The sequence below is a fragment of the Mirounga leonina genome, unplaced genomic scaffold, assembly GCF_011800145.1.
Source record: "Mirounga leonina isolate KUSES-001 unplaced genomic scaffold, KU_Mleo_1.0 Mir_53, whole genome shotgun sequence".
Lineage (NCBI taxonomy): Eukaryota > Metazoa > Chordata > Mammalia > Carnivora > Phocidae > Mirounga > Mirounga leonina.
Window position 1 is genome coordinate 50428133 of NW_023270807.1, and position 11254 is coordinate 50439386.

General features: G+C 35.8%; 1 pseudogene; it reads right to left on the bottom strand.

Annotated features, from left to right (window-relative positions):
* Positions 1-6850: 6850 nt before the first annotated feature.
* Positions 6851-11254, bottom strand: part of LOC118001094 — an 88033-nt pseudogene continuing 83629 nt past the window's right edge.

The window sequence follows — 11254 nt, forward strand, 5'->3', positions numbered from 1 at the left end:
GACACATATCTTGGGACACCTGGGTGGCTCAGTCAGTTAAGCACCTACCTTCAGGTTGGATCATGATCCTGGGGTCCTGGGGTCCTGGGATGGAGTCCCACATCCGGCTTCTTGCTCAGCGGGGAGCCTGTTTCTCCCACTGCCTGCCACTCCCCCTGCTTGGGCATGCTCTCTCTCTGACAAATACATAAATAAAATCTTTTAAAAAAGTAAAAATGAAAGACATATCTTCTCTTTTGAGTCGAGAGTTGTCGTATGGACACTGATTACCAGGACTTATTGACCCAGATATTATAAATTGTCAACTAATGATGTAATATATGGTGATTAACAAAACATAATAATAAAAAATAAATAAATAATTAAATTAAATTAATATTAGTGCATATGTAACAAATCAATACCCCCTATTATCATGATAATAAAGTATTATAAAATTTAAAAAAAAGTATTATCCTCAAATTCAAAGAGCCATAGGGGCTTCCAAAAGAAGTTTGCATTTGAAGAAGTTCTAAAATGAAGACAACTTATTGGGAGTAGGTGGAAGTCGGTTGTCACAAACGCCTAGTGTGTTGTTTATGATCATTAGTAATGTCTGCTGATTTGCAAAGCATGTTAAGAGGCTTCGTGTAGAAACAGCCACACGGTGATGAACTGGAGTAGGTATTATTGCATTCTGATATTAAATTATGCTTTACAGTGTATCTGTAGGGTTGCATCAATCCAACAATATAACATTTGCTAAGCAAAAGTACTTTAATGTCTTTTCTAGGCAAGTAAATGGCAGAGCAAGTGTACATTATTCTCAACAGGGAAATTCAAGTATATTTTGCTGCTGCCGACAAAAAGATTAAATAAAGGAAATCCAATTTAAAACATCAGTGTTCCAGCACTAACCTGTAGTGAAAACAGAATTCTGAAATAAGAAATTTGTCACTGTCTTCTGGGATGGGGACTTGCGCGATTTAAGACGGTAAAGATATCATATCCTCTTTCATTTTTTAAAAAAGTTATCAGCAACTGCACTTTCACGCATCGACAATGGGTGTGGAAAGATACTTCCTCCTCTAAGGCCAGGAATATCATTATTTGAGTGCTTCCCAGCATTTAAGAGACATTATCTAACTAAAAATCTCCCAACAGCCTTAAAGAGAATGTATTTCGTTAGAATTTTACAAAGGACCAAAGAAGAATCAAAGAGTTTCAACACCTACCTTATTTGCACAGCTAGGAAACTGCAGAGCCCAAATGCCAAGGTCTGTCCCTGAAACTTCAAGGTGAATCAGAGCCTTCATCAAGATGCTGCCCTCACTTGTGCCATAAACCTGTGTCCACCCACTCTAGCACTTTTTATGTAATAATTACATGAATAATTTTAGGTAATGAGTCTCTTCTGTGATTTAAAATAAAGTTGCAGTAGCCAAAATATGGTGGCCTTAATTTAGGAAATTCTCTTTAATAATTTACTATTATTATTTCACAAGCATTTCAATGACAATAAGCCAAGCGTAGGGGCAGGGGTAGAGAAAGAAATATGGCTTGTTTTCATTTTACCTTTTAAAGTCATTAGGAACACTGCAATATTTTCTTATATAAATATGAATTAGTAATTCTTAATTTTAAATATACACATATTTATTGATTGATTGATTGATTTTTAAAGATTTTATTTATTTATTTGACAGAGAGAGACAGTGAGAGAGGGAACACAAGCAGGCAGAGTGGGAGAGGGAGAAGCAGGCTCCCCGCTGAACAGAGAGCCCAATGCGGGGCTCGATCCCAGGACCCTGGGACCATGACCTGAGCCGAAGGCAGACACCTAACAACTGAGCCACCCAGGCGCCCCTACATATACACATATTTAAACTGAGGCTAATAACTACCTAATCTGTATTTTAATAATTACATGATAGTTGAAAAAGCTGCATATTAGAAAGAAGTATCTTCAATCTAATTATCTTTCAATTCCTAAAATAATCATTTTAAGTTCAGTTCTGCTCTTAAATATCATATACATCAACTTGGGAGTGATTTGGAAATGAACTTGCTCATCTTTAGCTATTCATTTTGCAAAATATTTAGCTGTCCTAGATATGTAAGGACATATTAAATTAGATGAATAATTTATTTCCTGGCTAACAAATGCAACCCAATTTCCCAAAAACAAAAACAAATAAAACAAAAACAAAAATTCGCCCAAACAATCTCTATAATGAGACTACTAATTTGTTCCTTTAATACCTTACTATCCCTTTCTCACTTGGTAGTGAGTCAAATATAATCAGTTTGTGGTAAGTGCTAATCAAAAGACACTAGAGATGGAATTCATATGAATGTTTTTTTGCAATTTCCTTCATAGGCTATGTAACATTTATGTCTGGGTTATTAGGTATTCAGCTTACCTAAATCTTGTGGAGGATGCCATAAATGTTTTTCTCACCAATTTCTTACACAAAGCTGGAAACTCAAGCTGAAGTCAGGAGGTTGATTTCCCCTGCACAAGAAACAGTACGATTCTCTTCACACCCCTGCCAGAGGCAATTATGGCTGTATTTAATTCCTGAATATACAGTTCTTTGAACTCTTATTCACAACCTGAGAAGGGAAAAATAATGTGCTTTGTGTCAAAATACAGTATCTATTTTCTCTTGGGACTTAATTTTTTAGGGCAGATTTAAGTTCAAAGCAAAATTAAGGGGAAGGCACAGCGATATCCCACATATTCCTCACCCCACAGACACTTAGCTCCCCCATTATCAACATCCCTCACCACAGTGGTACATTTGTTACAATTGATGAACTTACACTGACATATCATAATGACCCAGAGACCACAGTTTACCCTACGTTTCACTCTTGATTTCCGACTTTGAATATGTAGGTTTAGAGAAATGTGTAATGACATATATTCATCATTATGGTATCATAAAAGGTATTTTCACTGCCCTAAAAATCCTCTGTGCTCTATCTATTCATCCATCCCCACCCACCAATCTCTGGCAACTGCTTGTATTTTTACTGTATCCATAGTTTTGTCTTCTCCAAAATGTTATATATCTGGAATCGTACAATATATAGTCTTTGGAATTGGCTTCTTTCACTCAGTAATACGCACTTAAGTTCCCTTCATGTTTTCACGTCTTGATAGCTCATTTCTTTCTATCACTGAATGATACCCTTTGTCTGAATATTCCACAGATTATGTATTCATTAGTTTACTGAAGGACATCTTGGTTGCTTCCAAGTATTGGCAATTATGAATTAAAGCTGCTATAAGCATCCGTGTACAGGTATTTGTGCAGATGTAAGTTTTCATCTCTTTTTAGGTAAACACCAAGGAACGCAATTGCTGGATCATATGGTAAGAGTATGTTTAGTTTTGTAAAAACTGACAAACTGTCTTCCAAACTGGCTGTACTATTTTGCATTTTTACCAGCCATGAATGTGAGTTCCTGCTGCCTCACATCCTTGCCAGCATTTGGTGTTACCAGTGCTCCAGATTTTGGCCATTTTAATATGTATGTAGTGTTATCTCATTGTTTTAAGTTACATTTTCCACAAATTACATGGTGCACCTTTCCATATGCATACTTGTCATCTGTGTATCTTCTTTGGTGAGGTATCTATTAAAGGCTTTGGTCTGGCTTTTAATAGGGTTGTTTGTTTTCCTGTTGTTGAGTTTAAAAGCTCTTTGTATAGTTTTAGTAACCATCTTTTATCAGCTGTGTCTTTTGCAAAATTTTTTTTTTTTCCGGTCTGTGACTTGTCTTATTCTCATGATATCATCTTTTGAAGAGCAGAAGTTTTAAATTTTAACGAAGTCCAGCTTATCAATTATTTCTTTCATGGATAGTGCCCCTGGTGTTGTATCTAAAGAGTTATCACTGCACCCAAGGTCATCTAGGTATTTTCCTATGTTATCTTCTCAAAATTTTTAGTTTTGCACTGTGCATTTAGGCCCATGATCTATTTTGAGTTAATTTTTGTGAAGGGTGTGAAGTCTGTATCTAGATTCCTTTTTCACATGTGGATGTCTAATTGTTCCAGCACCATTTGTTGAAAAGACTATCTTTGCCCCACTGTACTGCCTTTGCTCCTATTTCAAAGATCAGTTGGCTATACTTATGTGGGTCAATTTCTGGGCTCTCTATTCTGTTTTATTGGCCTATTTGTCTATTCTTTGGCCAATATCACCTTGTCTTGATTACCATAACTTTATAGTAAATCTTGAAGTCAGGTAGTATTCCAACCGTGTTCTGCTCCTTCAATATGGGTTAGCTCTTTCGGGTCTTTTGTCTCTCCATATAAACTTTGGAATCAGTTTGTTGGTATCCAAAAAATTACTTACTGAGGATTTTGATTGGGATTGCATAGAATTTATAGATCAAATTTGGAAAAACTGACATCTTGATAATATTGAGTCCTCCTAACCATGAACATAGAATATTTCTGCATTTATTTATTCTTATATTTCCCTTATCAGTTTTGTACTTTTCCTCATATAGATCATGTACATATTTTGTTAATTTATATCTAAGTATTTTATTTGAGGGGATGCTAATGTAAATTGTATTCTGTTTTTAAGTTCAAATTACATTTGTTCATTGCTGGTGTACAGGAAAGCAAGTGACTTCTGTATATTAACCTTGTACCCTCCAACCTTGCTATAATTGATTATTAGTTCCAGAAGTTTTTCTGTCAATTCTTTTGGATTTTTTACATAGAAAATCATGTCATCTGCAATCAAAGATAGTTTTATTTTTTTCCCAATCTGTATTCTTTTCCTTTGTTTTTCTTGTTTTATTTCATTAGTCAGAACTTCCAGTATGATGTTAAAAAGAAGTGGTAGAAGACGACATCCTTATCTTGTACTTGGTCTTAATGGGGAAAGCTGAGTTTGTCACTATTACATATGATGTTAGCTGCAGGTTTTTTGTAAATATTCTCTCCCTTTTTTTTAAAGATTTATTCATTTATTTTGGAGAGAGAGGACAAGCAGGAGGGTCAGGAAGAGGGTGAGAGAATCTCAAGCAGACTCCACAGTGAGTGCGGAGCCCAATATGGGGCTCAATCTCACATCCCTGAGAGCACAACCTGAGCTGAAACCAAGAGCTGGATGCTTTACCAAAAGCACCACCCAGGTGCCCCTGTAAATATCCTTTATCAAGTTAAGATAGTTCCGTCTATCTCTAGTAGACTGAGACTTTTTATCATGAATGGCTCTTAGATTTTGTTAAATGTTTTTTTCTGCATTTGTTTCTATGATCATGTGATTTTTCTTTTTTAGCCTGTTGATATGATGAATCACATTAATTGATTTTTGAATGTTGAATCAGCCTTGCATACCTGGGATAAATCACACATGGTATATAAGTCTTTCATACATTATTAGATTTGCTCATATTTTATTAAATATTTTTACATCTGTGGTCAAGAGAAATATTGATGTGTAGTTTTCTTTTCTCGTAATGACTTTTTCTGGTTTTGGAATTAGGGTAATATTGACCTAGTTAGGAAGCATTCCTTCCATTCTCTGAAAGAGATCATAGAGAATTGATATAATTTTATTCTTAAATGTTTGGTAGAATTTACCAATGAACCCATATGGGTCTGGTGCTCTCTATTTTGGAAGGTTTTAATTATTGATTCCATTTCTTTAACAGATATAAACCAGTTCAGATTGTTTATTTCTTCTCATATGTATTTTGGTAAATTGCGTCTTTCAAGGAATTTATGCAAGTCATCTAGGTTATCAAATTTGTGGCATAGAGTTGTTCATAGTATTTCTTCATTACCATTTCATGTCCATAGGATCCATAGTGATGATTCCTCTTTCATTTCTGATATTGGTAATTTGTGTCCCCTCTCCTTTTTTCTTAATTAGTCTGGCTAAATGCTTTTTGATTTTATTGATTTTTGCCAAGAACTACCTTCTAGTTTTATTGATTTTCTCTATTGATACCCTGTTTTCAATTTTATTGATTTCTGCTCTGGTTCTTATTATTTCTTTTCTTCTGCTTACTTTGAATTTAATTTGCTCTACTTTTACTAGTTTCTTAAAGCATGAACTTGGATTCTTGGTTTTAGATTTTTTTTCTAACATAAGCATCATGTTATAAATTTCCCTCTAAGCATTGTTTTCACTGCATCTCACAATTTTTTTCTTTTTTGGGGGGGGGTTAAATGAATTTTTATCGGAAAGGGAAGTTGTCAACTTAAACAGCAGCAAATGAAGAATGAATAAGGAAACTTCCTGTTGTCACAGATACACACGACCTCCATCGTATATGATATGAGAGGCATTTCAATTTGTGACCCCAGCGCAGAAATGCCAAATACTTTTCCATTCAATCTAATACTTCTGGATTCCTACCAAAAAGGAATACACTAAGAGCATGGAAAAGTTTCTTACTGAAAGGAAACCCCCAAAGAAGAGTAAAGGAGGAAATGTAGAAATTAAGAATGATGTAGAACACTTTTTAAACCATAATGAGCTACATTTTCATATCTTCACTGTAATACAAAACACAGTCACTTGCCGAACTAGTTCAGGTTACTTAAATAATAGATACCTTTTGGTCTTCTACATAAGTGTTTGGAAGTTACTTATGTTTATATGAAATAAAGGTATGAATACTTTTCTACAGCAGTAACTGCACACCAGGAAGGCCAAGAAAAACACAAATCAAGGAATGGAGTTTTCCCAATGCTGCAGTATGAAAAGACTATAAACAGTTGATTCCATCCATGTGAATGGGTTTCTTTGCTATAGGAAATCCAAATCCAATAAGGACTGGAGATGAGTAAAAAGGTTTCTTGAAGAGAAGAAGGTTGATACCCTGTATGAATTTAGTTTTCTGCCCCTTCCTCAGCATCACATTCTTCTCCTGCACTGTCTGAGGTCCATAATATTAGGTTGTCTCTGAGCATCTGCATGATGAGGGTGTTCTCTTTGTATGAGTCTTCATTCAGTAGATCACATTGTGCAATGGCCTCATCAAAAGCTGTTTTAGCCAGTGTGCAGGCAAGATCTGGGTAATTAAGGATCTCATAGTAAAATACAGAAAAGTTAAGAGCCAGTCCAGGAGGGTGGAGTGTGTGGGTTGTAACTCTTTCTTGCTTATATCAAAAGCCTTTTGGTAAGCATCTTGGGAATTATCTATAGTTTGTTTTCTATCATCACCACATGAAATTTCAGTAAGGTACCAGAAGTAATCTCGCTTCATTTTCAGATAGAAGACCTTACTCTCCAGATTAATTGTATTGGCTATTAAATACTTGTCCAATAATTACAGCACCATGGTGCAGATGGACCTCAGTTCAGACTCCACTTTCTCAATAGTCTTTCTTGTCAGAGCTTTTCTCCTCGATGCTCCAGATGACCCTCCAGATGGACCTGCAGTCCCCTATCATGTTCTTGTAGGCTCCCTACAGCAGGTTTTGCTCCTCATTGGACAGCTCAGTGGCCCGCTCCATCACAGCCTTCATGCAGGTGGCCATATCATCCAGGTGCTCTGCCTGCTCAGCCACTTTTGCCTTCTGGATCAGCTCTGTCTTCTCTATAGGGACAGGGAAAGGAGAGCGAGGACAAGCACCCACCTGGATTGGCCTGAGATGTGCACCCCTGGCATGAGTCCCACCAACTTGATCCACTTTTGACCTCAGCCGAGGACCCTCCAGTCTCCTGAATCTCACAAATTTTGCTAAGTTGTGTTGTTTTCATTTAGTTCAAAATATTTTTAAACTTATCTTGAAATCTATTCTCTGACCCATGTGTTATTTAATAAGGTGTTCTTTAATCTTTAGGAATCTGGGGATTTTCCAGTTATCTTTCTGTTATTGATTTAATGTTTTATTCCACTGTGGTCTGGAAGCAAACGTTGTATGATTTTTATTCATTTGGACTTGCTAAGATGTGTTTTATGGACCAAAATGTGCTCTATCTTTGTGAATGTTCTATGTGAGCTTGAGAAGAATGAGTATTCTGCTGTTGTTGGATGAAGTTGTCTATAGATGTCCATTATATCCAGTTGATTGGTACTATTGTTGAGCTCAACTATGTCCTTACTGATTTTCTGCCTGCTGGATATTCCATTTATGATATAGGCATGTTGAAGTCTCCAGCTATGATAGTGGATTCATCTACTTCTTTTGTATCTATTTTAATGATCCTTGCTTGGCTTCTATACTTTTGATTCACAAATAAATGTTTGCACAATGATGTATAACTATCTTCCAGTTGATGCTCCTAATTTTAAATATATATGTAATAGATTAGTATTCCAGCATTTTATTTTAACATTTTACTTTTTATGTTAAAATTGAAGTTTTTAAAAATTAAAACTTTTAAAATAATTTACCTTGAATTTCACAAACAGAAAAAAATAAGATCTTACTTATTTTTATTTTTCATAATTACCATCCTTGATGTCACCAAATCCACTTATGGATAAGAACTGCAAAGAAAATTTCATACCAAGACAATTCTTTGGTTCCTATCAGTCCACTTGGCATGAACCTTTAGTTCTTGTCACTCATTTCCTTATGTCTATATGTCTTCTTTTCCACCTGTGTCTTGGGTTAGCAGGTGGCTCCTCTTCTCATGTGGTCCCTTGTATTTATTCTTATTTTACATGTATATATAATAGTTATTGAAATTTATTTGTACTCAAATAAATTCAATATATTTAATATGAAGAAGGTTTTTTTACCATCAATAAATCCCTCAAGCCCCACAAATACTGAATGTCTAAAGCAGTGTACAGTTTTGCCAAGTTTTCTTTTTGTCCTCATTGCAAATGTTTGATAGTCTCCCAGTCTCTTACTTAAATTCCCTCTTAGTTTTACACTTTGTCAATGTAATACCTTAAAAGCATTTCTGCCAATGAATTTCCTACATGAAGAAATTGCCAAGCAAGACTGTGGTTAAGGTCATTTCTTATGAAGTATGGACAAAAGAGATGCTACTCTGTCCACTATAAAAGAAAGTGCCCAAAAGAGAATCTAATCATAGCACAGTGGTTTGCAATAGTGACAGCATACATTATATTCATGGCTAAGAAAAAGTACGTTCATTTGAAGTTTAATATATATGCTTGTTTTCTTGTTCTTCATTAGAAGTACCAAAAGTTAAACATTTTCACTCTACCTCTGTGAAATATAAGTAGAATTTAAAGAAAATGTTAAGAAAAAAGGGAAAATTCTACTTAAAAGTGCAATTTTAGCAACCAGTTCCAAGTTCTATCATTTTTTTGAATGCAATTTTTTTATGTAAATTCTAGTTAGTTAACATATATGGTAAAATTGGTTTTAGGTGTAGAATTTAGTGATTGATCACTTTCATATAACATGTAGTGCTCATCTCAACAAATGCCCTCCTTAATACCCATCACCCATTTAGCCCATTCCCTGCTCACCTCCCTCCATCAACCTTCAGTTTGTTCTCTGTCATTAAGAGTCTCTTATGGTTTGCTTCCCTCTCTCTCCCTTTTGTTTTTCCTTCCCCTATGTTCATCTGTTTTGTTTCTTAAATTTCACATATGGGTGAAATCATATGGTATTTGTCTTTCTCTAACAGATTTATTTTGCTTAGCATAATACACTCTAGGTCCATCCATGCCATTGCAAATGGCAAGATTTCTTTCTTTCTGATGGCTGAGTAATATTCCATTGTATATATATACCACATCTTCTTTATCCATTCATCAGTTGATGGATATTTGGGCTTTTTCTGTAATTTGGCTATTGTTGATAGTGCTACTATAAACATTGGGGTTCATGTGCCCTTCAAATCAGTATTTTTGTGTCCTTTGGGTAATGCAATTGCTGGGTCCTAGGGTAGCTCTATTTTCAACTTTTTAAGGAAACTTGATACTGTTTTCCAGAGTGGCTGCACCAGTTTGTATTCCCACCAACAGTGTAAGAGGGTTCCCCTTTCCCTGCATCCTCCCCAACATCTGTTGTTTCCTGTGTTGTTAATTTTAGCCATTCTGACCAGTATCTCATCATGGTTTTGATTTTTATTTCCCTGATGATAGTGATGCTGGACATATTTTCATGTGTCTGTTAGCCATCTATATGTCTTCTTCGGAAAAATGTCTGTTCATGTCTTCTGCCCAAGTTCTATAATTTTTTACCAGTATTTAAATTGGGGGCTATTGCTCCAAATACAAGCTTAGTCCATGGATATGCTTTCCTGTTATTAAAACAAACTTTAAATTAGGCATAAACTGATTAAGTGGTAACACTTTAACATAATGAGGCTATAGATTATAGTAGTCCAGAGCATGATCATTGGAGCCAAATTATCTGGATTTGCTCATCTATAAAAGGAAAACAACTACATACTTTCCTCACAGGAGGTTCTAGGGATTACATGGGTTCATATTGTTGAAGTGTGCTGAAAAGTGTGTGGGAAATATTGAGTGCTCGGTAACTGCTAACTCTCCTTTTGAATGCTGCAAGTGGTACGAGTTAGAAAGCAAGGAGGAAAGAGTCAATAATTCCAAACCTAGTGCTATGAAATATGCAGATGCTCAGATCCACCTCCAAACAGAGACGTTTCATTCTCCTAATAAAGACTGAAGTAATCATGAAGACAGGTTGCCAATTACTGCAAGAGAGATTATTTTGGATTATCCATGTGGGCCTGACATAATCAGTCACAAGTGTCCTCATAAGGGATAGAAAGAGGGGTCAGAGTCAGAGAAAGTGACGTGGTGATGTAAGAAGAGTCCAAAAAAGAAAAAAATTGAAGATGCTACAATTGCCTTTGAAGATGAGGAAGTAGTCATGAGCTATGGCCTGCAGGATGCCCTTAGAAGCTAGAAAAGTCAAGAAAGCAAATTCTCCCCTAGAGCCTCTATGAGAAACAGTCCTGCTGACACCTTGGTTTTAGTCCTTCTGGCCTCTAGACCCATGAAATAATAAATTTATGGTGTTTGAATCCATTGAATTTTTGGTAATTTGTTATAGCTGCAATAAGAAACTAATACAATTGGCCATCAAGAAAAGAAGCTTGGGGGTGCCTGGGTGGGTCAGTCAGTTAAGCATCTGCCTTTGGCTCAGGTCATGATCTCAGGGTCCTGGGATCGAGTCCCTCATCAGGCTCCCTGCTCAGTGGGGAGTCTGCTTCTCTCTCTGTCTCTCCCACCTTGCTTGTGCTCTCTAACTTTCGAAAGAAAGAAAGAAGAAAAGAAAGAAAGAAAGAAAGAAAGAAAGAAAGAAAGAAAGAAAGAAAGAAAGAAAGAAAGA